The 26,922-nt window shown below is 44.9% G+C and overlaps 1 protein-coding gene across 2 annotated transcripts in view; it reads right to left on the bottom strand.

Moving 5' to 3' along the window:
* The window catches only part of Tmigd3 (transmembrane and immunoglobulin domain containing 3), a 53,187-nt gene extending 28,309 nt beyond the window's left edge, over positions 1 to 24,878 (bottom strand). For both annotated transcript variants that reach the window (NM_027025.4, NM_001174169.2), the window contains exon 1: positions 24,725 to 24,878. The gene's annotated coding sequence lies outside the window, so the exon portion shown is untranslated. The remainder of the gene's footprint in view (positions 1 to 24,724) is intronic.
* Positions 24,879 to 26,922: the final 2,044 nt, after the last annotated feature.

The raw sequence follows: 26,922 nt of genomic DNA, 5'->3' as shown, positions 1-26,922 counted from the left end.
AGTGATCCACTGCATGTATGTGTCATGGCCAGTCTCCCTGCCCTGTCCATCCAGGTTGATGTGCCAGCCAGTCATATCACCTCTTACTGGAAGTTACCTTCCAGACCTTCAGCACTCAAACCTGTGCCAGAGTTCTCTGCCTCGGTGAGATTCCCGCATCGAACCACCTCCTGTCCCACTCCATGTACACACAGGGCTTCTGCCTCCAGGTGTCAGGCCTGTCCCACTGCATTTATGCCCTGAGGCCCAGCCCCGGGGAAGAAATCAAAATGGGCTGGCTGCCAGCGAGTGACTCAGACGTTGAACATGCCACGTCCTTCTTGCTTTGTGAGCTTTGTTTCTAAGCGGATAACCTTGGCCACATTGCCCAATCTCCCATGTCTTTAATTCCTCTTTGGTGAAGGAGGAAGATTATTCTTTGGGACCTGAAAGAAGTAAAAAACACCCAACATCTGGGGCAGGGTCTGGACCACTCTTAGAGTCCTGCACCCATGCTCTTCCTGTGGGCCTCATGGGCACCGGGCCAGTGACTCCTCATGAGGTGCTTGCTGGTTACTGAACCAACAGGAAGCGTCTCTATACCCACAGACCCTCTGTGAACCGTGAACTGCAGGCTGGCTGTGCCCCTGAGGTTGGAATGGTCTAGATGTGGCTTTCCTTGGCACCTTTCTCTCGTCTTTTGTTGAAGAAGCTTTTTGCTCCAAATCCTCTGTTGGTTTTCTGAGCTTCAGAAACTGGACTCACCCGAAGGCGATGGCAGGACGGCGATGACGTCTTCTCCTATCTTCTCTACTTGCCAGGAAGTGAGTGGCTTGACCGCATGAAGAAGCTTGTGCCAGGGTTCAGCTATGAGACCGCCCCCCTTCGTGAGCCCAGGCAGAGGCCAGCCTGGGGGGTCTGACTGCAGGCAGTTCCTAGACAGGCAGGATGGAGCACCCGCAGCCACAGGGGCCTCTCCGTTGCTGCAGGTGAAGCCTGGCTATCTCAAGAGCCCGCCCTATTCAGAACCATAACCACAGTTTCTGTGTCTTACCTGTCACTCATTCTGGAGGGCGTGGCAGAGCACTTGGCACTTTTCAAGGCTATAAAAAGGCCACCTTCTGGGCAGGGTGTGAAGGTTGATGAATATTATGGTCACCTCCTGCCAAAACAGCTGCTTGACAGACATGAAACGCACGGCACACAATTTACGATTTAATGCGCAGCCTATTCATTTGTGTCTGCACTTGATCCTGAATACCAAACACTTTCTAACCTTTCATTAACCTTGGAATAGATCCTGACTGTGAAGGGCCAAGGAACCAGAATGACTCTCCAGTCATTCCCGGGCCTCCAGGAGAATGGCTCTTTCTGACCTGAACCCTCCAGGATGACTCAACTGACCCACTCTGGGCCCTGCCAGATGGAAGCCAGATAGATGTTGTTTTGGTGGCCCCGGCTGCAGCAGAGGCCAGCAGAAGTCTAGGTCACTGCAGATGGTCCAGTCTCTGGTCCTTTCCAGCCCCCACCCCATCTCTATCTAGTTCCCATGACTGGGGCCTTTTGTGTCATCCTGAGGTTGGCACTCTCTCACTTCCCGACAAGAATGCTGGCTGTTGTTTCTGAGCAAATGGAACGAATGACCAAAGAGAACCCCAAGCAATCTGCAAACTGGAAACATCTGCAGGAGGCGAGGGCAGCTGCTGGCTGGGTGGGGCTCCAAGGAACTGCCGGAAGGTCAGCCTAAGGGAAGGTTGCTCCAGAAACCTAAGTCCAAGCAGGGGGCGTGTCCTTCTGGGAGAGGGAAAGTCAGTTTTCTTTAAGGGCATGGCCCCTGGAAGGTCAATCACACTACTGTGGGTGGATCCACACCCACTAATATATGGACATCGAGAACGGGTTATAAAAATAATTTTTTAAAGGACATGAAGTTAGGAGGGGTTGGGGGTGGGCGTATTCTTGGGAGGAGTTAGGGGAGGAGTAGGGAGTGAACATGATCAAATATGTTGTGTGTAAGGGTGTGTGTGAATGTATGTGACTGTATGAGTATATGAGTTTCTCTGTGTGAGTATGTGTCTGTGAGGGTATGTGACTATGTGAGTATGTGTATGTGAGTGTAAGTGTGTGTGATCCTCAAAGGATTAATAAACATTTTTAAAGGGTTACTTCACGACCCTCCTCACCTTCCACTTACAGAACTCCTTGCCTGGCCCTAACCAAGTCAAGGAGCTATGCTGTTGTTCTCCTAAATACCATTTAGATGTTAGATGTGGCAAAGCCGAAGTGGCTCTCATTTCACAGACCCAAAGAGGAAGCAGGTGCGATGACTGCCCTACCCACGGCAAGTAAGGGAGGGCGCAGGTAGGAGGGATGCATGGTCACGCACACACAACACCACATCACCTTCCGTAAAGGCTAAGTAGCTCGCCAGAGGCTTGGATAGCAGCTGCTGGAGTCAGGTGACACAAGGCCTGGAGCAGATCAACAATCCAGCTGCTGCTTTGAGAGCTGGATTTTCCTCACTTCTGCAGTAGCTGAGGTTGAGCGTCAGAAGCTTGGGCCCAACAGAAAGGTCGTGCAGAGCCAGCTCTTCGTCTGCAGGGGGAAATCTCAAAAACCCAACTATTTCTTGACATGGACTCTGAAGTGGAAAGAATTTTCTAAGCGTCACATGGGAGTTACTGTGGAAAGACACAGACTAGCTTATTTTGCCTGACTACACAAGGGCTACTCAACCAAGACTTCTACCTTCTGTGAGACCTGATCTGTGTTCTCTTGGGTCTTGGCAAGGAAGTACTAATTTCTAAACTATTCCCTCCCAGGCTTCAGCCTGCATGTATGATATGAGAGAGAGAGAGAGAGAGAGAGAGAGAGAGAGAGAGAGATCTTTGAAATCAGAAGAGGGTGTGGCTCTGTGTGATCCCTGATTAGAGCTGGGGACCATAGCAATCTCCTGAGAAGACTAAGGAGGGCCCTTCCGGGAGGTAACCAGAGGTTGAACGAGAAACCACAGACATGCATTATCGCAGGCAGCCATTGGGCACCAGCTGCACTTCAGGGCCTCCACCATATACTGAAGACAAGAGGAAGTGAGAGGGATCAACAGGAACTCGGTTGAGGCCGTCCCCCACCCCCAGGAGCTACCGAGATCTCCACTCGCCTCCTTTGATATGTACGGTGAAGAGACTGACTGGGACAGGTTGCTGATTCATCAGCACACAGTCTGAGGATGCTAGAAGTGCACCTAGCCAGACATCCTATCCTCCCCAGGAACTCAGAGAGACCTCGGAGACCACAGAGGGCAGCCCAGCCTGGTTCCAGAAAGGGGAGCTCTTCGGAGGACAGACCATTTGAGGACACAGTAGCACCCCTGTATTTATCTGGATACTACGGATCCGGTCAGAGGATTCCGAAGTGGATGCTGTGTGCTACCTACACACTCTGAGACTAAGCCTTAGGCCTGAAGCTGGGACTCCTCCACACTGTCCTGTCACGAGTCCATTGGGGGGTGGAGGGATTGCGTTCAGCCTGACCGAGTCGGCACCATTGGGCTCCCCACTCAGCCTTTGCCATTTGCCCATACAAAAACAGCTCTCACCTCCCACAGCCTGACAGGCTGTGCCAGAATAGGACTACCAAGGAAGCAGAGGACACAAGCCAAAAGGAAGTCACAAAGATCAGCTTAAAAATAACCCTCTCTTGTCTATCATGAGGAGGAGCTCTGAGGGAGATATAGCCCAGGGTAACAACAGAAAGGTCCCACAGCAAATCAGCAGAGGTTAGGCTTCAAGCACCACCCCCCAACCCACTTCCGCCAGCCAGCATCTGTTTCCTTTCCTATATTTAAACAACCAGGTTAGTGAACTTTTAGTGCTTTTTCTTTTTTCTTTCTTTTTTTTTTTTTTCTTTCTGGCCAGGGCAGAGCAGGACCTTTCACAGAACACATGGGCCATGTTGACACTTGAGGTCTTATAGCCTGTTTTGTTTTTTTTTTTTTTTTTCTGCTCAGTTTCTGTATATGTGGGACCCAAACATCCTGAGACAGCTTCCAGCCCCATTATTTTTGTGCCTCAAGAAGAAGAGCTGGAACGTGTGAGAACCAGAGGTGGAAGGATGGTGGGCAAGCAGCTGGGAGAGTCACCCAGATGCTGTCCTACTGTGGACAGTGCAGGGCACTTTTGATAATGGTTTGAATTTGAACTATGCTCTGACCAGTTCAATTTTTAAACCCTGGCTTCCCAGCTTTTGATGATAATTTGCAGGCGGTAGGAGAAGCCTGTTTAGCTTCAGGAAATGTGTCAGCATGGGTGGCCCTTTAAAGGTTTATACCAGCCAGGTCCCACTGGGTCACTGCTTCACTGTAAAGAACATTGCTCCTGCCAAAACCTCCCTGCTGCAATGGCCTGAAACCATGAGTCAGAACCACTGTTTGCGTCTTTAAGTTTTATTGTCTGGTATTGTGTTGAAAGGATGAGAAAAGTGACTGATGCATTTGTCTAAGACCAGGAGAGGCAAAGGGGTCCTGCAGGACACCAGAGATACAGACACTATCATCTGCACCAACCCCAAGTGCTGCCGGGACAGTCTCTTCACAGTTAGGCCCTCAAGACTCCACACTATTTCCAGCGTCATCATTCTCTCTCTGATAGAGCTGCATAAGGGAAGGCTACTGTGGTTCTCCAGTTTACAGCCTACGTTATTCAGGTTATGGTGGCTCTGTCTCACCACACACACATACACACATACACACACACACACACACACACACACACACCACCCTGTACTTGCTAGGAATTGTCTCAGGTCTCAGGAATCTTCTAGAACAGTGGTTCTCAACCTTCCTAATGCTGTATTCCTTTAATACAGTTCCTCATGTTGTACTGACCTCCCCTCATCATGAAATTATCTTGTTGCTATTGATAACTATGTTTGCTTCAGTTATGGATTGTAATGCAAACATCTGATATTTACTATGGTCTTAAGAAACCCTTGTGAAAGGGTCATTGGACCCCAAAGTGGATGAGTCCCACAGGTTAAGAATCCTAAAGATCTCTCCTTGTGGTGGGGAGGAATGCTGAGTAACCTAAGAGCCCATACTCCTTGTCTTTGGCCAGCAGGTCTCATACATCACTAAGAGATTCTCTCTCTGGATGACTCTGTGCTGCCTGACATTGCAGGGTGAGTTGACGGGACCCAGCAGCTATCGCTGCAGTAAAGCAGAAAGGCCCCTGCCAGCAGCCTTCTGCTCTCCTCTCCACATATCCAAGCTGCCAGCAGATAGAGGTTAGGCTTTCACACTTCCTTTCCCTGAACATAGAAACCTCCTAACTTGTTAATGTTCTGGAGATCTGCCCTGAGTTGAACATTACTGAATTTCAGCCCACAAAAACACAGGCCAGAGGGAGTGTTTCAAAAGCCCAGCTCTGCCCTTCTGCAGCTGCGTGATCTTCAGCAAGTGACTAACTATTGTGAGCCCATTTCCACAACTGTCAAATGAGATTCAAAGAGATACAGAGAGGTGTGAGAAGTCGTGGAGATGACATTTATGAACACCTGGCTCCTTTCCTGCAGGTCCTCTGATGGTTTCTACTGCTGGGTGGATTCTTTGCTTATTTGGTTGGAGTCCCTTTCATACTCTATATTAAATACTTTAGAGGCTCTTGTTGAAATCAGTGTTCTTCTGAGCTGACAAGATGGCTCAGCAGTAACAGCACTCACTGTCAAACCTAACAAGTGGAGTTTGCTCCCCAGAACCCACACCGTGGTAGAAGAGAACTGATCCCTGAAAGTTGTCCTCTAACCATTACACATGTGCTGTGGCACAAGTATGCCTACACACACACACAACTACAAGTAAATAACAAATGTTTTCTTAAAAACACTCCTCCTAGTGTTCTCCCTAACCACTTCTCTGCAAGAATAGCGAGTTATCAGTTGAATGCTTGCTATGCTATGCAGACTGGCCCTTCACATGCCTTAATGGATTTCCTACAAGACAGATATTATGATGGCCACTTTACAGGCAAGCAGGCTGAGTTAAATTATATATATCAGGCCCCAGAGCCTCCACTTGAAACCTTTTGGCTAGACCCAGGCTACAGTTGGATGGGCTGTAGTTACCACTGTTTATAGAGAATTTTCTGAGCTCTACCAAGAGGTGGGTGATCCTTTTTCAGAAGTTGGTTTGTGTGTGTGTGTGTGTGTGTGTGTGTGTGTGTGTGTGTGTGTGTGTGTGTGTTTCATTTTGTTTGTCTGTTTTATGTTTTTTAACCAAACCACACTAAACAGATCATTTACTAATGACAGCACTGTTAATTTGGCACCTACAAATCTTGTGTCAGACTCTAAATGCACTGCCCCTAAGCCAGGGATTTTTTGGTTTTCACTCCACTGTCAGTTTGGACGAAGTAACTTCTCATTGTGAGGGTCGATGTCTATTGTGTACTACTATGTTACTGGATATTAGCATCACCCATGCCTTCTACCCACTGAATACCAACAGCAGTCCCAACTCCCCAAATCATGACAATCCAAAATGCCTCCAAGTCTTGCCAAATATTTCAGGGTGGGGGTGCAAAGTCCCTACTGGGTGGAAAATGCTTGCTGCTTTGAACACAAAGTCTGAACTTTATAGAGGTTAGGCTGTTTTCCCAAGATCACAGAGGCTGGCAGGCACAGCAGAACCGAATCTGAACCAAGGCTTAAATGTTTACTCTGGAACCATGCTTTTAGTTCCTAAATAAAGAAAGCACAACCTTGATACCTCAATGTATTAAGCTGTCATTACAGCCTTGTGTCCCTTGTGCCTAAGATCTGGCCTGAGCATCCATCTATCCAACTTTTTTTTTTTTTTTTTTTTTTTTTTTTTAAGGATCACTATGAAGGTTAACATCTTGGGAAACAAGGACCATTCTTTTTTTTTTTTTTCCCCATAAACTGTGTTGTTTTTTTATTAGATATTTTCATCATTTACATTTCAGATGCTATTCCGAAAGTCCCCTTATACCCTCCACCTGCCCTACTCCCCAACCCACCCACTCCCACTTCCTGGCCCTGGCATTCCCCTGTACTAGGGCATATAATCTTCTCAAGACCAAGGGCCTCTCCTCCCATTGATGGCCAACTAGGCCATCCTCTGCTACATACGCAACTAGAGACATAAGCTCTGGGGGGGCGGGGTGTACTGGTTAGTTCATATTGTTATTTCTCCTATAGGGTTGCAGACCCCTTTAGCTCCTTGGGTACTTTCTCTAGCTCCTTCATTGGGGGCCCTGTGTTCCATCCAATAGATGACTGTGAACCTCCAATTCTGTATTTGCCAGGAACTGGCATAGCCTCACAAAAAAACAGCTATATCAGGGTCCTGTCAGCAAAATTCTTGTTGGCATATGCAATAGTGTCTGGGTTTAGTGATTGTATATGGGATGGATCCCCAGGTGGGACAGTCTCTGGATGGTCATTCCTTCTGTCTCAGCTCCAAACTTTGTCTCTGTAACTCCTTCCATGGATATTTTGTTCTCCCTTCTAAGAGGGAACGAAGTACCCACACTTTGGTCTTCCTTCTTCTTGAGTTTCATGAGTTTTGCAAATTGTATCTTGGGTATTCTAAGTTTCTGGGCTAATATCCACTTATCAGTGAGTGAATATCATGTGTGTTCTTTTGTGATTGGTTTACCTCAGTCAGGATGATATCCTCCAGATCTATCCATTTGCCTAAGAATTTCATAAATTCATTGTTTTTAGTAGCTGAATAGTACTCCATTGTGTAAATGGACCACATTTTCTGTATTCATTCCTCTGTTGAGGGACATCTGGGTTCTTTCCAGCTTCTGGCTATTATAAATAAGGCTGCTACGAACATAATGGAGCATGTGTCCTTATTACCACTTGGAACATCTTCTGGGTATATGCCCAGGAGTGGTATTGCTGGATCTTCTGGTAGTACTATGTCCAATTTTCTGAGGAACCGCCAGACTGATTTCCAGAGTGGTTGTACCAGCTTGCAATCCCACCAGTAATGGAGGAGTGTTCCTCTTTCTCCACATCCTCTCCAGCATCTGCTGTCACCTGAATTTTTGATCTTAGCCATTCTGACTGGAGTGAGGTGGAATCTCAGGGTTGTTTTGATTTGCATTCCCCTGAGGATTAAGGATGTTGAACATTTTTTTCAGGTGCTTCTCAGCCGTTCAGTATTCCTAGTTGAGAATTCTTTTTTAGCTCTGTACCCAATTTTTAATAGGGTTATTTGATTTTCTAGAGTCCACCTTCTTGAGTTCTTTGTATATATTGATATTAGTTCCCTATCTGATTTAGGATTGGTAAAGATCCTTTCCCAATTTGTTGGTGGCCTTTTTGTCTTATTGACAGTGTCTTTTGCCTTACAGAAGCTTTGCAACTTTATGAGGTCCCATTTGTCAATTCTAGATCTTACAGCACCAGCCACTGCTGTTCTGTTCGGAATTTTTCCCCTGTGCCCATATCTTCGAAGATTTCCCCCACTTTCTCCTCTATAAATTTCAGTGTCGCTGGTTTTATGTGGCGTTCCTTGATCCACTTAGACTTGAACAAGGACCATTCTTAACTTTCACAACTTCAGCCACTGTTTTTAAAAAGCTAAGGCCAGAGTGGTCACTCTGATTTCTGCCCAAGTTTCATCTTGGTTTCAGACTGTTTATGAAAGTCTGACATGGAGGTTCACCCTGGCCAGGAACACAGGAGGTATGCTCTACGAGGGACATAGGAGGCCTGCTCTAATCAGAGACGGGATTACCTTCTTCTCAGCACCTTATGAAACCTTTTCCAACACTGACCATATAATCAAACACAAAACAAGACTCAACAAATACAAGAAGGTTGAAATAATCCCCTGCATTCTATCAGATCACTGGAGACTATGGCTGGACTTCAATAACAAAATAAACAACAGAAAGCCCACATACTCATGGAAACTGAACAACTTCCTGCTCCATGATAACTTGGTCAGGGAAGAAATAAAGAAAGAAATCAAAGACTTTATAGAATTCAATGAAAATGAAGAAACCACATATCCAAACCTACAGAACACAAGCAAAGCAGTGTTGAGAGGAAAATTCATAGCACTAAGTGCCTTCATAAAGCAGTTGGAGAGATCCCAGACAAGCAACATAACAGCACAACTGAAAGCTCTAAAACAGAAAGAAGCAAACACACTCAAAAAGAGTAGACTGCAGGAAATAGTCAAACTCAAGGCCAAAATCAACCAGTTAGAAACAAAGAGAACAATACAAAGACTCAACAAAACTAAGAGTTGGTTCTTTGAGAAAAATCAACAAGATAAATAAATCCTTAGCCAAACTAACTAAAGGGCACAGAGACAATATCCAAATTAGCAAAGTCAGAAATGAAAAGGGAGACATAACAACTGAAATTGAGGAAATTAAAAAATATCATCAAAACCTACTACAAAAGCCTATATTAAACAAAACTACAAAATATAGATGAAATGGATGATTTTCTATACACATACCATGTACCAAAGTTAAATCACGATCAGGTAAACTATCTAACAGTCACATAACCCCTAAGGAAATACAAATAGTCATTAAAAAGCTCTCAATCAAAAAGAAAAAAAAATCCCAGGACCAGATGGTTTTAGTGCAGAATTCTACAAGACCTTCAAAGAAGAGCTAATACCAATACTTCTCAAACTATTGCACAAAATAGAAACAGAAGGAACACTACCTAATTCATTCTATGAGGCCACAGGTACTCTGATACTTAAAACACACAAAGACTCAACAACGAAAGGGAACACCAGATCGATTTCACTTATAATTGAATATCAATGTAAAAATACTCAATAAAATCCTCAACAAACCAAATCCAATAACACATCAAAACCAACATCCATTACAATCAAGTAGGCTTCATTCCTCAAAAGCAGGGATAGTTCAATATATGAAAATCCATCAAAGTAATATACTATATAAACAAACTCAAGGAAAAAAAATTTCATGATTATCTCATTAGATGCTAAGAAAGCCTTTGACAAAATACAACACCCCTTTGAAAGTCTTGAAGAGACCAGGAATTCATAGCACATACCTAAACATAATAAATAGCAATATATAGCAAACCAACAGCCAATATCAAATTAAATGGAGAGGAATTAGAAGCAATCCCACTAAAATCAGGGACAAGACATGGTTGCCCACTATCTCACTATCTATCCAAGTCAGTATTTGAAGTTCTAGCTAGAGCAATAAGTAAACAAAAGGAAATCAAGGGCATATAAATTGGAAAGGAAGAAGTCGAAATATCACTACTTGCAGTTGATATGATAGTATATATAAGCAACCCCCAAAATTCCACCAGAGAACTTTCATAGCTCATAAACAACTTCAGCAAAGTGGTAAGATATAAAAATAACTCAAATCAGTAGCCTTCCTTTATACAAATGATAAACAGGCTAAGAAAGAAATTAGGGAAACAATGTTCTTAACAATAGCCACAAATAACATAAAATATCTTGGTGTAACTCTTACCAAGGAGTTGAAAGATCTGTATGACAAGAACTTCAAATCCCTGAAGAAAGAAATCAAAGATCTCAGAAGACATGAAGATCCCCCATGCTCATGGATTCATAGGATTAACATAGTGCAAATAGCCATCTTACCAAAAGCAATCTACAAATTCAATGCAATCCCCATCAAAATTCCAACACAATTCTTTACAGACATGGAAAAAGAAATTCTCAACTTCATATGGAAAAAAAACCCAAGATAGCCAAAACAATTCTCAACAATAAAAGATCTTGAGAGGAAATCAACATTCCTGACTTTCAAGCTGTACTGCAAAGCATTAGTGATTAAAAAAAAAAACCCATGATATTGGTACAGAGACAGATCAATTAATGAAATAGAATAGAAGACGCAGAAATAAATTTACACACCTATGGACACTTTATCGTCGGTAAAGAAGCCAAAAACATACAAGGGAAAAAAAGAAAGCATCTTCAATAAATGGTGCTGGTCTAACTGGCAGTCTATATGTAGAAGAATGAGAATAGGACAAATCAGCAACCTACAGATGGGGAAAAAACTTCATTAACGAGATATCCCATAAAGGGCTAATATTTAAAATATATAAAGAACTCAAGAAGCAAACCTCCAAAAACCAAAATAACCCAATTTAAAAATGGGGTACAGAGCTAAACATAGAATTCACAACAGAAGAATCTCCAATGGGTGAGAAGGCACTTAAAGAAATGTTCAAAATCCTTAGTCATCAGGGAAATGCACAGCAAAACAACCCTGAGATACAACCTTACACCAATCAGAATGGCTAAGGATATGGAGAAAGAGGAACACTCCTCCATTGCTGGCAGGATTGTAAACTAGTACAACCACTCTGGAAATCAATCTGCCAGTGTCTCAGAAAATTGGAAATAGTTCTACCTGAAGACCCAGCTGTACCACTCTTGGGCATATACCCTAAAGATGCTTTACCATACCACAAGGACACATGTTCTACTATGTTCATAGCAGCCTTATTTGTAATAGAAGGTAGAAACAACCCAGATGTCTCTCAACTGAAGAATGGATATAGAAAATATGGTTCATTTACATAATGGAATACCATTCAGCTATTAAAAATGAGGACTTCATGAATTTTGCAGGCAAATGGATGGAACTAGAAAATACCATCCTGAGTGAGGTAACCCAGATTCATGGTACGTACTCATTGGTAAGTAGATATTAGCCAAGAAGTACAAAATACCTAGTATACAACTCACAGACCGTAAGAAGTGTAACAAGCAGAAAGGCCCAATAGAGGATGTTTCAATCTCACTTACAAGGGGGAAGAAAATAATTATGGGAGGCAGAGGGAGGGAGGGACCTGGGTGGAAGAGAGAAGGTGAAGGGAAAAGGGAACAGGATCAGGTGTGTTGGGGGGTGCAGACAGGAAAAATGCAGCCTCGAGGGTAGGTGGTGCAGGGACCCTCTAGAGAGTCCCAGAGGGCTAGGAGGTGAGAGACTGTCCTCCAGACTCAATGGGGGTGACCTTAGCCAAATTGTCCAACAATAGGGAGAGGAAACTCAAAGAGTCCACCTCCAGTAGATAGTCAGGGCCACAAGTGGAGGGACAGTGTTACTAATCCATAGTCAAAAGTTCTGACCCAGAACTGTTCCTGTCTAAAAGAACTGAAGGGACAAAAATGGAGAAGAGGTTGAAGAAAGGACCCTCTTATGACTGTCCGCTGAGAGGCCTTACCATCAGCTGACTAGGACAGACGCAGATGCTTACACCAACCATTGGACTGAAGTTGTGGACTCCTAGGGTTGAATTAGGGGAAGGATTGAAGAAGAAGCTGAAGGGGAGAGTGACCTTAATAAGAAGACTAGCAGTTTCAACTCACCCAGACCCCAGGGAGCTGCCAGAGACTTAGCCGCCAACCAGGCAGCACACACAGGCTGGTTGGAGGCCCCCAGCACATATATAACAGAGGACTTCCTGGTCTGGCCTCAGTGGGAGAAGATGCTGAGCTTAATCCTTGAGAGACTTGAGGCCCCAGTAAAGGGGGAGGACTGGGGAGGGAGCACCCTTTTGGAGGCAAGGGAGAGGAAGAGTGGGATGAGGAACTGTGGGAGAGGGGACCAGGAAGGGGACCACTAGCTGGAATGTAAATAAAATAATTTTTTTAAAAAAAGTCTTGGGCTGAAGAGATGGCTCAGCAGCTGAGAGCACTGACTGCTCTTCCAGAGGTCCTGAGTTCAAATCCCAGCAACCACATGGTGGCTCGCAACCGCCCCTAATGAAATCTGATGCCCTCTTCTGGTGTGTCTGAAGTCAGCTACAGTGTACTTAAGATATATTAAAAAAAAAAAAACAAAGTCTGTCATTTGGCAGAAAGGGAATCTAGACAGGTCCCACCTTACAGCCTAGTCCGTCTGCCAAATGCTAGGATTACAAACATAAGCCACCATGCCCAAGCTAATTTGGACCTAATGGGCAAATTACACCACTGTTTGTGACACTGAGAGATGTGTAATTGAAGAGACCACTAGGCACATAATTATTAAGTTACCGGAGCACTAATTCATGGTAGAATGAGGCTATCCCAAGCCTAGGTTTCCCTTATTGCTTGTTTTGTTTTGTTTTTCTCTGCTTCCTTCCAATGGCTTCATGAGTTTCCCTCTTCTTTAGTGGCCTCTATAGTCATGTGCTGTACATTAGCAAGCCAGATCTTCTTGCATTCCATCTTCAAATATTGAGGGCAAAACTAGCAACAACTGCAAGTAACCTCTCCAGGAAACCATTAAGATATTTCAGAGATGGGATTCTTGCCGGAGCTGGCTTACTTTCCTTTATGAGAGAAACAGCCAAGAGCAGGTGGCTGAAGTCTGAAGGCCTTCGCCACCTTTAGCAACTATGCAGTCATCAATCTCGGGAGCCTCTGCATCAGTGTCCCCCAAGGACCCCCGACTCCTCACAACGGAGAGTTTTCATAAAAGTGGTGATCCCTCGCCCAGGTCAGACAGTAAGTAGCAAGAGAGTCTGTGAGCCAAGAATTCGAAAGGCTGGCACTTCTAGGAATGGTAGAACTTGGTGATGCCTCAACTACATAGACAGTAGAAAAGAGGAAGATTTGTGCTAATGACACAGAAACTGCCTCTGCAGGGCTTGTTCCATGAAGTGATGAGGCCATTTCTGTGAAATCCTTCTCTTCCCAGTTACATCTTAACATGACGTTTTCAAACTGCAGGTGTTGAATTGTGAAGTCAACGCTAAGGATCAAGACCATGGAATATTCTCAGTTTAAGTGGAAGAAAATGGGTATGTCGGGCTCCACAGCACATAGGAAGGGCATTATTATTTGGGTTGTCTGATTATTAGTGAGTATCAGTCTAAAATGAATTCCATTTTGTTTAAACTTGCATTGATGTGCAATGCAGCGCACATGAAGTACACATTTTGGTAAATCATGGCATACGTTTATTTCTATCACTCATTACAACCACCAAAGTAAGCATGTCTCCCAGAGTCTCTTCCTTTCTCTTCATAACCACTCCCTCACTCTTCCTCACTGCATTCTCTATGGACCCGTGGTCTGTCAGTATAGATTAATACATGTTCCACAGTCTTAACTTTGCGTTCATGTCTACATACACTTCAAGTTGGCTTGTAGATGGTGTAAGGTAAGGGCTGAACTTCACTTGATTGCATTCAGTGCTCTTGGTTGAAAAGACTGTCCTCTGCCCATTCCGTTGCTTTGACACCATTCTTAAAAATCAGTTAGCTGCATGTGTGGGTCCATCTCTGTGGGTTCCAGAAAGCTGCTGTAATTCTCCTCTCTCTGCCTCCCCAGTGCTGGCATTATATAAGCATGCCACCATACCCTACTTTCGTACATGAAATCTGGGGAGTCAAACTCAGGTCCTCAGACTTGCACAAGCATGCCCTTTATCAATGGAGACACCTCCCTAGCCCCTTGAAAAAGTCATTTTTGAATGGTATTGTTGCTGCTGAATTGTGCTATGCTTTGGATGTGTTCTGCACTGTACATGCGCAATGGTGTGGATAAATGAGAACATAAGGAATGCCCTTATGAAGTCATGAGGATGCTCTCAAGAATTATTGTCTGAGTTGTAGGGATGAGTTCCTAGTAAAAGGATGTATTCCACACTCCCCAACAACCAACACACAAACACACACACACACACACACACACACACACACACACACACACACACACACACACACACTTTTGCTCTTCTTCCTACCCAGGTGTCTTGTAATCAAGAAAGTCCTCACCAGCAGGAAATTCTTCACATGTGCAAATCATCCCAGTTTGGGTGTTCTTTTATAGGCCCATAAGACAAATTTGTGTTTGTTTTCTTGCTTGCTTGTTTTGTTTGATTGTGGTTTTATTCTCCATGGGGGAGGTGAGGTACAGTGGTATGGTAAGGCCCAGTCTTGCTTTGTAGCTCTAGCTGGTATGGAACTTGCTTTGTATGAAGCAAGTTACATAATTATCAACTTGGCAGAAGTTAGAATTACCTGGGTGATGGGCCTCGAGGCATGCCCGTGGGAAAGTATCTTGTTTCTGTTAACTGAGGTAGGCAGACAAGATCCTGATTAGGTTAATCGGGTGGGGAAGACCCTCTGTGGGTGGCACCATTCCCTAGCTTGCTCTCTGATTGGCTGAAGATCTCTTGCTGCTTTGGCTTCCCTGCCAAGACTGTAACCTCTGAGCCAGAATAAACCCTCTCTCTTCCTTAAGTTGTTTTTCTTGAGAGTATTTCATATCACCACAGAAGGAAGAGAAACTAAAACATGTTGCTCAGGCAGCATCCACTTTGAGGCAATTCCTCTGTCTCAGCTTCGCAAACCTTTAGGATTACATGTGTATATATCTCACCGCACCCAGCTATCTTTTTGCCGTCTTCCCTGTCCTCCAAATGCTCAGTCTATGCCTTCTTCAGGACAGAGGATGCATTAGAACCACCCCTTGACAACTGTCAGGGCGGCACAGACCAGCAAGCCCTACACTTCAGAGGGTGCAGGAGGATTGTGAGTTCCAGGCTAGTCTTGATTGCAGAAGACCCTGGTCTAAACCAAAACCAAAAACAACACAAACTTTATCTACGAATTCCATCAAAAGTGTCATTTCTGGTCTCTGTTTGGATGGCCCTCATTGTTAGTCGTATTCCTGTTTCTCTCTATTCCAGCTATGTTTTGGATTGGATAATAGGCCTGGTAGACTTTGTCTTGTTAGTATTAAGACATTTATGTCATCTCATAAATATACCTGATTTTCTAGAGCACAGCTAAATTACTTGGGAATAATTTTGTCCTTTCTGGGCTTCTGTTAATAGGGGAAATCACAACCACCTTTTGTCTAGGGATACTTCTGACCCATGACTAAGGACCTAGCTTTCTAAGCACTCTCACCCCAAACCCCACTAACTATGAAGTTTTCCACTCTGGCTTTTTCTGGGTAATTCTCCCCAAGCCTCAGCTAAATTCCCAATATGTGTGAGCTGACAAGCACTGACCAGGCAACTTCTGATCCCCCAGAGCGTTCCCTGGGACACATTGCCATTTCCAGTGCTTTCCTCTGCTGTCTCCATCAGCTCCCAGTTCCTTGTCCTGAACCCACTACCTGCCTTTCTCCTCCCTGCACCACAATGGTATATGGTTTCCACCCCAGGACCAGTGGCACTGAGGTGCATATTTTACATATCAAAGCAGACCTGGCCTCCAGGTTCTCCCAGCATCTCTCAGTCCCTACCTGTCATACCCTGACCCCAACCCTAAACTTTACCACCCCAGGGCAGGGCTGCCCTAGCCCAGAGGCTCTTTCCTATATAATCCAGGCATTTTGGCTTCTCTTGCTTCCTCTCTCTTCTCCTTCTCTTCTCTCTGCCCTTTCTCTTCCCTTTTCCCTCCATGGCAATTCCCCTGGCCTTGGTCCTTTGTGGCCAGCGATCTCGACTGAGAGCAGCTTCCCAATAAACCTGCCTTCAATATAATCTAATCTGTTTTGAACTGGCTCATTTCACTGGCAAACAAATAACCTAACAGATGGAGCCAAAACTCAGGGATCGAACCTAGGCAGACAGGCATGACCAGAAAAGAGTGTGAAAGAAATCGTTTTGCAAGAATCCAGGGAAGTGGCAGGGTTCTTAGGTGGAAATTTGGTGATGGGACCAAGGGACCTGCGCTGACCTGGGCCTACTTGGCGGGTCTCAGAGGGCGAGATAGCTTTGGGGCATTCCGACTTGAGTGACCATGCTGTCAGCAGGCAGGGCATGGCTTGGTGGACTGCCTCAGGTTGAGGCAGCTGAGAGACCAATGTCCTTTTTGACCGACTGCACTTAAAACACATTCCTGGCAGAGTTGGCTTAGGCCTGACCCCAGCAGGATGGGCATGGCCGACCTCCCTCTTCCCTCCTCAGGGATGCTCTTGGCCTCAGGGAAGCTACTAAGGCTTGGGCTGAGCCTATTGGGAAAGCTTGCTCGCCTCATCCAGGCATTAAAGACTTTAAAAGTCATTTTTACCAACTCCTGTATGGGGGTTTGAGAACCATCCTCACCACCACCCCCGCCCCCCAAACATCTGGCCAAGAATGAGAAGTAAAATGAGTATCAATGATCCCGTCCCCCGCTGAGGAGGCTGGGTTCAGGCGGGTATATAGGATCATGGACTCTGGTAATCGATTTAGAAAAGAGGTAATTCCAGTTGGGTTCTGTAGATGGTGTCACCTTGTTACCCACAGGGTGGGTCTGGTCTGTACACTGCCTGGCAGCTGCCTGAACCCATCCACACTCCTCAGGAGGAAGGGTGGAAGCCTGGATGACATAAAGGTCGTGACAAGTTAGGTCATAGGCCTGGCAAAGGTAGCAGAACCTTTTAATACAGTCGGATGGGTTGGCAGAGAAGAAACCTAGCCGTTTCCAACCTGGGGATAGGTCCTGCAGAGAAAAAGGATCATGGACTCAAGCAAACCACTTAGCTCCCACCACCTCCCAGAGTGGGCAGAGGAGAGCAGAGGCCTGTTTGGACCATGTGTGAGATGCCACAGGAGACACTCCTTGTGGAGCAGGCCAGTGTGTGGATGGAGACCAGGGTGTGGGGTGTGAGGTCACAGAAGAGGAAGAGAGCAGAGTAAGCATCGAGGCCGGAAGAGGATGGGGAGGAGATGGGTAAAGGGGAAGCTGTTGACCATCAAATGGAGCCTGTGAGGGTAAGGAAAAGGAAGGGACAGTGGGAAGAGACAAAGGAGGAGGGGGTGGGTAAGAGGGGAGAAGGTGGCCCTTGGCCTGTGTCTCAAGGGGTGGGGGAGGGAAGGTATTCTGTGAGGCAAGCAGAGAAAGAAAAAAAATGGAGTCAGGAGAGGTTGTGGGGTCCAGAGAGACTTGGCTCTAAGTCTGCCAAGGAATCCTTGGGGCCAGGGAACTTGCCCGAGCAGCTTCCCAATAAACCTGCCTTTAATATAATCTAATCTGGCTTGAATTGGCTCATTTCACCAGTGCAGAAATAACCTATCAGATGGAAAACTTCCCTAATAGCAAGCCTGCTAACTACAAGTCCCACTTCCTCTGTTTTTGCTTCCTTAGGAAGCGCTTTCCAAAACAGCCTGATAAGATTAGCATCAGAATACTGTTGTCTTACGCATTTTGTCCAGTTTATGACATGGAAGGTAAACTTGGCTCCTCTTACTCTATCTTGGTCAGAAGTAAAAGTCTCCAGTGTGTTCTTTGTCTATCTGGGGGTGTGTTGTAAACAGTACTGTCTGCGACATTACTCACAAGTAGTGAGTGCATTTCTACCCACGCAAAGACTGAACCAGCTGTGAAGTCTCTTTTCTCAGAATCATCCTCATTTGCCCTTCTGGGGGACTCCATAACTTAAGTAAAGATGAGACCTTGATTCAAGTGGCTTAGATCCCACACTCAAGACCAAGGAAATCACACCCGGCTCTTACAAATACACAGATGAGCTTTGCCAGGAGTAGACGCTGTCGGCAGAGATACATGTCTCAGGTGCCCATCATCTTGATGGATAGATAGCAGTGTTCAGGCAAGAGGACCTCTGGCTTGGCACGGGAAAGAAAGAAGGATCAGCCTGGCACACCTCACAGACCGCTGGACACAGCTGGCGTGAATTCAGTTCTAGACGTACGGAAGTAAGATTGAGGCTTTGAGTCTTCTAGGAGCTCATGGTACTTAGAAGCTGAGTGAGTGTCTCTTCTACGACATGTCTACAAGTGGTACTTATAGCAGGGAAGGCAGGGAAGAGGAGACACTGTGCCCTGTAACATATACATGCTTATACTACAGTTTGCTCACTCGTTAGAGGGTGCTTGGCTCAAATGCCACTCTTATCCATGTTTGAAAGGACCAGCTGGGGAAACACAATGTACAGTTTTAAGAGATTCAGATCAGAACAGACCTGAATTCAAATCCTACCCCTGAAACAAATAAGTGGGACTCCGAGCATCTCTAAGTCTCCATGTCACCATCTGTAAAATAAGGTAGCGTCTCATTGTGAAGAATGTTCTGTAGGAGTCTTGACTCACAATATTCACTCAGAAAACAGCTGTCGTCACTATCCTAGCAGCTATTTGAGGAAGAAATGGTGACAGAGGTGATACGTCTTCACTTGTCAAAGGAAGGCGTGCCGTGTCCTAAGATGAAGATCATCTGAGCATAGGTGGTGGTGATGGTGGGGGGACAACCCAGTCTTGTCTTTACTCCAGAAAGACTCCAGTTATTAGAATATTGTAAGCATGTCTGTCCTTGGGCCTGCTGACAGTCCTCTCAGACTTACCTTTCTCTGAAGACTCAGTCTTTCCTATAACAGTGGCCTCTGCCCAGGCCCTGGAAAGCAGGGTGAAGGCTGCTTTGGGTCACTTTCCAGGGCTGAGCATTGTCTGAAGCTGTGTACCAATGGCCCTTCCTCTAAAGCCCTCAGCCTGGTTCAAGGGCGAAGGTGGTTGAGCTTGATAGCAGACCAGGCAGAAGAGCTGCTGGGATCTGCTGGCACGGGACCAGGTTAGAGAGGCCTGTCACCAGGGCAGCTAAGTGTCCCAACAGCTGACGCATGACCCCTGCCCTGACAGGCTTCTGTGACCATGGGCGACGCTACTCATCCATAATAATCAACAGACAGGAGATCAACCTTCCCTCCAAATCAGCAGTTGGCCTCAGAGTGAAGCCAACCCTGTTCTGACTGGAATCCTCCAAGGGATCTCTGACCACCCTCTCCACCTCACCTAGAAAATTACAATTACTGATTAATTTTATAAATGTGCTAAATACTTCATTTCTGTGACCTGCATACACAGATCTGCCTCACCCCAAGACTTTATACTGAAATGTGGGTCCTTAAGGTTGACTGTGTTAAATATCTACTTCTTGGCCACACATCAACTCACAGATTGAACCCCACCCCTTCTTTGCTGACTCTTTCAGCTGCTCAGTTCTTTCTCCTTCTCCTCACATTCCTCTTTTCCTTTCCACTTATCAACCTGACCCAGTTCTCATTCTCCCTACTTAGAAACAGATCCCATGGGCTCTCTCCCTTTGCCTAAGGTCCCACTGACTCCACAGCCGTTTGTATCCCTTAATGGAAGAAGCACAACGTTGTAAATAAGTCATAATCTAATTTCAGGGTAACTCCTTCAATGGAGCTCTGGGTTCTATCCCCAGCATTGCCAAAGTGGGGGAGGATTATATTTTGTAAAAAGAAAATATCCCTTCCTCTTTTTCCAACCCACTTTCATACCTCTTGGCTAATGACAGTTTGTTGTGTGTCTGTTTAGATTTTGTTTACATTTACACACCACTTATAGGTTAGCCTATTGGCTAATAGTAGACCCTTGGGAACCGTAACACCTGAGACTGAATTCTGACCTTGTCATTTACTATTTCAGGAACATTAAAGAAGTGGCAACCTTTCTACTCATTAGTTTATCCATATAAGATTGATATAATAGTAATATCTACTATATAGATATTACTTGAAAAAAGTGTGTGTGTGTGTGTGTGTGTGTGTGTGTGTGTGTGTGTGTGTGTTGTGCACATGCCACCTGTGGAGGTCAGAGGGGAACTTGAGGAATCAGTTTTTTCCTTCCACAATGTGGGACTCAGGAATCAAACTCATATAATCAGGCTAGGAGGCAAAGCACTTTCACCATTGAACTATCTCATTGGCACCCACAGAGTTCTTTGAAAGACTAATAAGTTAAAGTAATGCCTGGTTATGTAGATGTAATCATTATATATTTTATTGTTATTTGTGTATTTTTATCTTTGTTACACAAATGGGACCACAATATGAATACAAGCATATGCCATCTCATAACATACCAAATGTATCTTTGAATACCAGTACAACCTCATACAGCATAATAACAGCAGGACATTCAATTGTCTTTGTGTAAGAATTGGATCTTCTTTTAAGTCCTAAGTATAAAACAGTATAAAAGGATGTGGGGGCAGTGCTGGAGAGATGGCTCAGTGCCCAAGAGCACTTGCTGCTTTTCAGAGGACCCAGCTTCAGTTTCCATCACCTACCTAGTGGCTCACAACCATCTGTAATTCCAGTTCCAGGGGATCCATGCCCTCATCTGACCTCTGCAGTTACTGCATGCAGTATACATACATGCAGGTAGGTAAAACACTCATGCTGCTTATAAAGATAGCATATGGGTAAATGACAGGGCCAGAGAGGGTGACCCTGGGACCCTGGATATCTGGTTTTCTCAATGCTGAGTTCCTAAAAAAAGCAGGGCTGGTCTCCCCCTATACCCTAAAGCTGCTGAGGGCACCCTGTCATACACAGAGGACTGGTAAGCTCTTGACTGTTTTTACTGATCAATTTTCATGTGTTCCTTTCCAAACATGGTTTTCTGACAGGCTCTTGAAAAGGAAGTCTTCTCCTCCTTGCCCCTTCCCATGACCTGGAATGGGAAAAACTGATCCCTCGGGGAAGGGCTATGTATAACCTGCCGAGAAAGTCTCAGGGAGTACCGAAATGACGCAAATACAAAAAAGAGGCAGAGCTGGGCATGGTGGTGAATGCAGGCAATCCAAGCACATGGAGACAAGAGCTTCTCAAGTTCAAGGGTAGTCTCAGCTCTACAGCAAGTTTCAGGCCAGCCAGAGCTATATAAGAACCCATCTCAAAGAAAAAAAGAGGCTACAGGGATAGTGCAGTCTGTAAGTGTTAGCCTTGTAAGGCACAAAGGCCTGTGTCCAATACCCAGAACTGATGTTTGGAAAAGAAAGACAGAACTTTAAAATGTTAGGTGTGAGCCTGGGCTTGTAATCCCTGCACTGAGGAGGCAGAGAAAAACGGATCTCTGAAGCTTTCTGCACAGCCAACCTAGCCAACTTGGTGGGATCCAATCCAGTGACAAGGCCCAGTTTCAATCAGAAAGGAAAAGAAGGTGAGGATGACACCTGGGGTTGACTTCTGCTCCCCCCCCCCATGCACACTTGCATATACATCTATGCAAATGCACATGCATACTTTCTTTAGATGAATAATAAATAAGTATGTGCATATATGAGCACATGAACGGTCAGGTGTGTGCTCTCAATGACACAACTACCCCTTACTCTCCACCCTGTTTCTCCTCCCATTATTTCCTACATATGCCTGGTGATCAGAACACAAAGGTGATGAATAGTTAGGAACTATACCCAGAAGTATAGTCATGGCTCTCCTGAATTCAGGAGGCATGAAACTTAGGTAACACCCCATTCACTGTAAATCAGTCCAGCATTTTGGCTGTAAGTAATGGATTTGGGAGCCAGACTCAATGATCTAGCAACTTTGTGACTTTACTCTTCTGTGCCTCAGTTTCTCCATTTTTTAAAATTTGGAATTATTTTTTTATTTTGTTTTTTTTTTATTAGGTATTTATTTCATTTACATTTCCAGTGCTATCCCAAAAGTCCCCAACCCGCTCCCCTACCCACTCCCCCACCCACCCACTCCCACTTCTTGGCCCTGGCATTCCCCTGTGAGTTTCTCCATTTTTAAGGTGTTGATGATAATAACACAGAGTCACACTGAGTATTATATGAATTCAATTCATTAAGTACCTTTAACAGTACCTGGCAGAGTCAAAACCAAATAAATGCCCATTTTATTATCACTGTGGTTAAATGCCTCTACTAACTCTCACCTCTAATCCTATTGTCTTTTGTAACAACTTGCTTAAGATTTACTGTTTAGAAATCATGCATGCACACATACACAAGCATGAACACATGGAGGAGTGCAGGGGAAAGAGGAAGGGAAGGGGGAAGGGAGGGAGGGAAGGAGAAATACTTAGAGGCTTGGTGGGGAGAAAATTTATCACTTTAGAAATTGTTCCCAACGAAAGGGTCAGGGCCATTTCAAGAATCATCTGATTAAGTCTGCGAGCAGTAGGCACAGAAATCCCTCTGGACTTCAAAAATCAGATGGGCATCTAGTCAAGTCATTCCTGTAGGGGGAGCTTACAAATTTAAACTGACATAGCAAAAGGAACCAAGCAGTCCAGGAATTCCATCATCTAAAATGGTTGTTGGGGGCAGGGCAAATGCTTAAAAGCAGGACAAAATGCTTAATGGCTTCTTGATCTACTGAATATCTTTATTATCTGATCTGATTGCTCTGTCACTTCCTGAAGCTGCGTGCTAACAGGGCTGAGACTCTCATTCATGAGCAGTGCATCTCCTGCTTCCTAGAGCTTATACCAGGGTGGATGAGAAGTATTCGTGTCCTCTAGAACAGAAGGAGAACCAAGGGGAAGTCCAAAAGGTGCTGGCTGTTGGACTCTGGAAAGCCAGTGGCCTGCTCCAGCCTCTGGCCATACAACAGCTTCATTGTATGAGGACAAAAAAACTTAACTGAGGCTTGCCTGCAAGCATATTTGAACTTGGACCTCTGGAGCAAGGGCTGGCAGCCAGTTTCCATGCCCAGACACGCCCCCTCCTCTCCTTCATTCTCTTCTCCATCTTTGCAAGAGCATTTAGTTCCATTTAAGTCCGGGAGACCTGGCAAAAACAACACTTGAAACGCCACTTCCATTTATGGCAATGGGATCCTCTATGCCAAGGAGACACAGCTTGTCAGCTCCCGAGTTCTTTAGACTCCGTGCTTCGAGCATCTGTCTTCTTTGCTTACACCAGCAAAAGGGCTAGACTTTTTTTTTTTTTTTGTCTTGTATATCTGCTTATTTATTTATTTTTTTAGGAGAATGACTTATCAGCAAAGGAACAGCATTCCAGATTCCTAAGACTACAGTGATCTTAGCCAGGCACACTGAGGTGAGGATACCAAAGCAGCATCTAAGAAGGTAGTCCCCCACTCTACCCCAGCCCCCAGCCCCAGATAAGCCATACTCTTGTCCTCCCTTTTTACTAGGTGTTAGCTTTATTAACATTTGCTATTCCGTGAATGCAACTAAGTCCTGAACTCAGGAAAGAAGAACGTTTTTTATCCTGCACAGTCGACAGAGGCTGGTTAATCTCTTGGTCTTTGAAGCCACGTCATCCCACACACCCTTCAGCCTGTCATTCCTTTTTGTCACTGGGGTCTGAATTCTTAGGGTGAGGTCATGTTTCAATTCTAACCTGTGGTTAGTTTTGGTGAGTTTGACACAAACCTCAACGTATCTGGGAAGAAAGAATTACAACTGAGGAACTGCCTCCATCACATTGGCTTGTGGGCATGTCTATGGGGGCATTTTCTCGATGAATGATTGATGTGGGAGGGCCCAGACCACTGTGGGTGGTGCCACTCCTGAGCAGGTGATCGTGGTTGTATAAGGAGTAGGCTCCTTACAGGATTCCTCTGTGGTGTCCCTGGGATTGAACTCAAGTCCTCAGGCTTGGCAGCAAGTACCTATACCTGCTGAGCCATCTAGTTAGGTCCTATTTTACCATAATTCTCCCCTTTCTCTCCCCTACCCCCGAACCCAATCTCTCTGACAAGCCCAAGATGGGGGGATTTGAACTCATGATTCTGCCTTGGCCATCAAGTGCTGGGATTACAGACATATAACATGACAGACACCAGTTCCACTCATTCTTGGTAAAGTTAAACTAATCCCTCTAGGTCTAGGATCAGGAGTCACCTACTCACTTTAAAAGTCTTATTATCCAATGTCGGGATAATATCGTCTCCTAACTCTGATCATTCACTTCCAGTCCAAGACTGATTGAAGGGCCGTAAGCATCTTTGCTTATCTGCTCTGCTTACCTGGATTCTCAGCGTTTTGAGCACGAGGATCATACTTTGCTCACCAGTGTTAATGTTAGCACATTAACCTAATACAGAGCTCTCCACATGTGCTTGATGAAGTCTAGCTGAGCACCTGAAGGCAAGCTGACACCCAGGCATCCTCCGGTGATGCGGGCTGCTATGTCAGCAGCAATTATGACACAGGTGCTTGTCTGTGATCAATTATGATCACAGAGCAGGCTTTTAAAGGGGAAACTTCTCTCTGGGAGAAATCAAAGCCATGTTTGCCAAAAAGTCCATGTAGCACCGTGAAGCCTCTTACAGCAAACTGTCAGAGAACTCTAGGCCTTTTGTGATGACTTGGAAAATTTTAGAAAGAAGGCAATTTAAACTTACAGTGTCTAAAAGAGCAATTTCAAGAAAATCAGTTTTATTTCACCACAACTAAGGAAGACATGTCTGATTTGGAATTCACAAATCTTAATAATAATAATTTTTTTAAAAACTGGCATAATAAGGGATACGAGCCACGTGGGGTCCATGACAACCAGGGTGAAAATAGGAGTGATCTTTATGACTTATTCAAGGTAATTCCTCTAACCACATACCCTTACTACTATTAAAGTCTTATCATTTTCTTTAAATGCCTGAATATTAAAGTGTTCTTAAATTCTTTAATTTAAAAAGAAACCTTCAGACAACTTCTTTGTTAGTTCATGTGACATTTCCACAATTAAAAAAAAAAAGAATGACTGGAGCCAAAAATTAAGCATGCCTGGTTGATACTGCTAATTAAAAATTCACTTCTTGGGCTGGGGATGCAGCTCCATTGGTAGAGTGCCTAGCATGCATGGAGCACTGGATTTGATCTTAGTACCGCATGCACTACATGTAGTAATACAGCCTATGATTGCAATGCTTAGGAGGTAGAAGAAGGAAGAACAAAAGTTCAAGGTCATCCTTCGTGGGACAGTGGACCATGCTAGGAAGCTTGGTAAGACAGAGCAGGTCTGAGAGTCTAGCACTTGGGTACACACCAGAGATGGTAGGCACCTCCCTGCTCCCTGCCAGATTCCTACCCTGGAACACGTGCCCACACTCCCCATGCTGGTCAAGTAGCCCAAAACAGAGTTCACCGTGCTAATGAGATACCTTGAGGCCCCGAGGGTTTAGCCAATAAGCTCTCCTTCCTGGACATTCCTCCTGCAAAAGAAACTTAATCTCTGGCCCACCTTGAGAAGTTGATACACATCCATCTCCCATGATGAACAGTCAATACATAGTATGGATAAACATGGACTGTCTCTTCCATTGAAACCATAGGAGCAGGAGCATGGAGAAGGCCTTCACCTACAGAGCTGCAGCCTAAGTCTCCCGTAGAAGGCCTCTCTGTGCTTCCAGACAACCATTGCTACCTTCACTGATGAGCTAAACCTGAGTCGCCCATTTCCCCTGCCTAGGTTCATCATCGAATTCATCCTCAGCACACGGGCCTCCATGCCCTCATCTTGGGGCCATGGACTCCCATCCTTCGTTTCTGACTCTTCTGTGCAACACCCCAGTGCTGACTGGGTGCCCAAGAGTCAGGGAACCCCAACTTTGGCCCCCTCCATCTTAGACTATGTCTTCCCACCCCCTGAGCAGTGTTTGGATGCTTCCCTAAAGCTCAGCACTGGATAGTGGTGACACAGGGAGACAGTTAAACACTCCCCACATGTTGCCTCCTCAGCAGCTGTGCCCAACACCTCAACTCCAACAGTGGGTGAATCACGGACCCACAATCCTTGGCTAAAGAGAACATTGAAGGTCATCATGAGATTCATAACTCTCCTGTCCTTTTCATATATATATGTATATGTATATGTATATGTATATGTATATGTATATGTATATGTATATGTATATGATGTATATGTGTATGTGTATGTGTATGTGTATGTGTATGTGTATGTGTATGTATATGTATATGTATATGTATATCTATGTATACACACACATGTATATATATATATGTATATATATATATATGCATGCACTTTTTGCCTTTAAATATATCCAAGAACTCTTGTCTAGAATACATAGACTTGAGGTCAGTCCTCAGCTGAAAACCAACCCCCACCCCAACCCCCCACAGGCCTACCATGTGTACAGATGATACAACTTCGCTGAAAAACATAATCATTCTTGCTCTCATTCACCATATGTGGGAGGGGGTG

This window comes from Mus musculus, chromosome 3, assembly GCF_000001635.26.
Source record: "Mus musculus strain C57BL/6J chromosome 3, GRCm38.p6 C57BL/6J".
Classification (NCBI taxonomy): domain Eukaryota; kingdom Metazoa; phylum Chordata; class Mammalia; order Rodentia; family Muridae; genus Mus; species Mus musculus.
The sequence above is the reverse complement of the archived record's forward strand: the minus strand, read 5'-3'. Positions and strand labels throughout refer to the sequence as shown.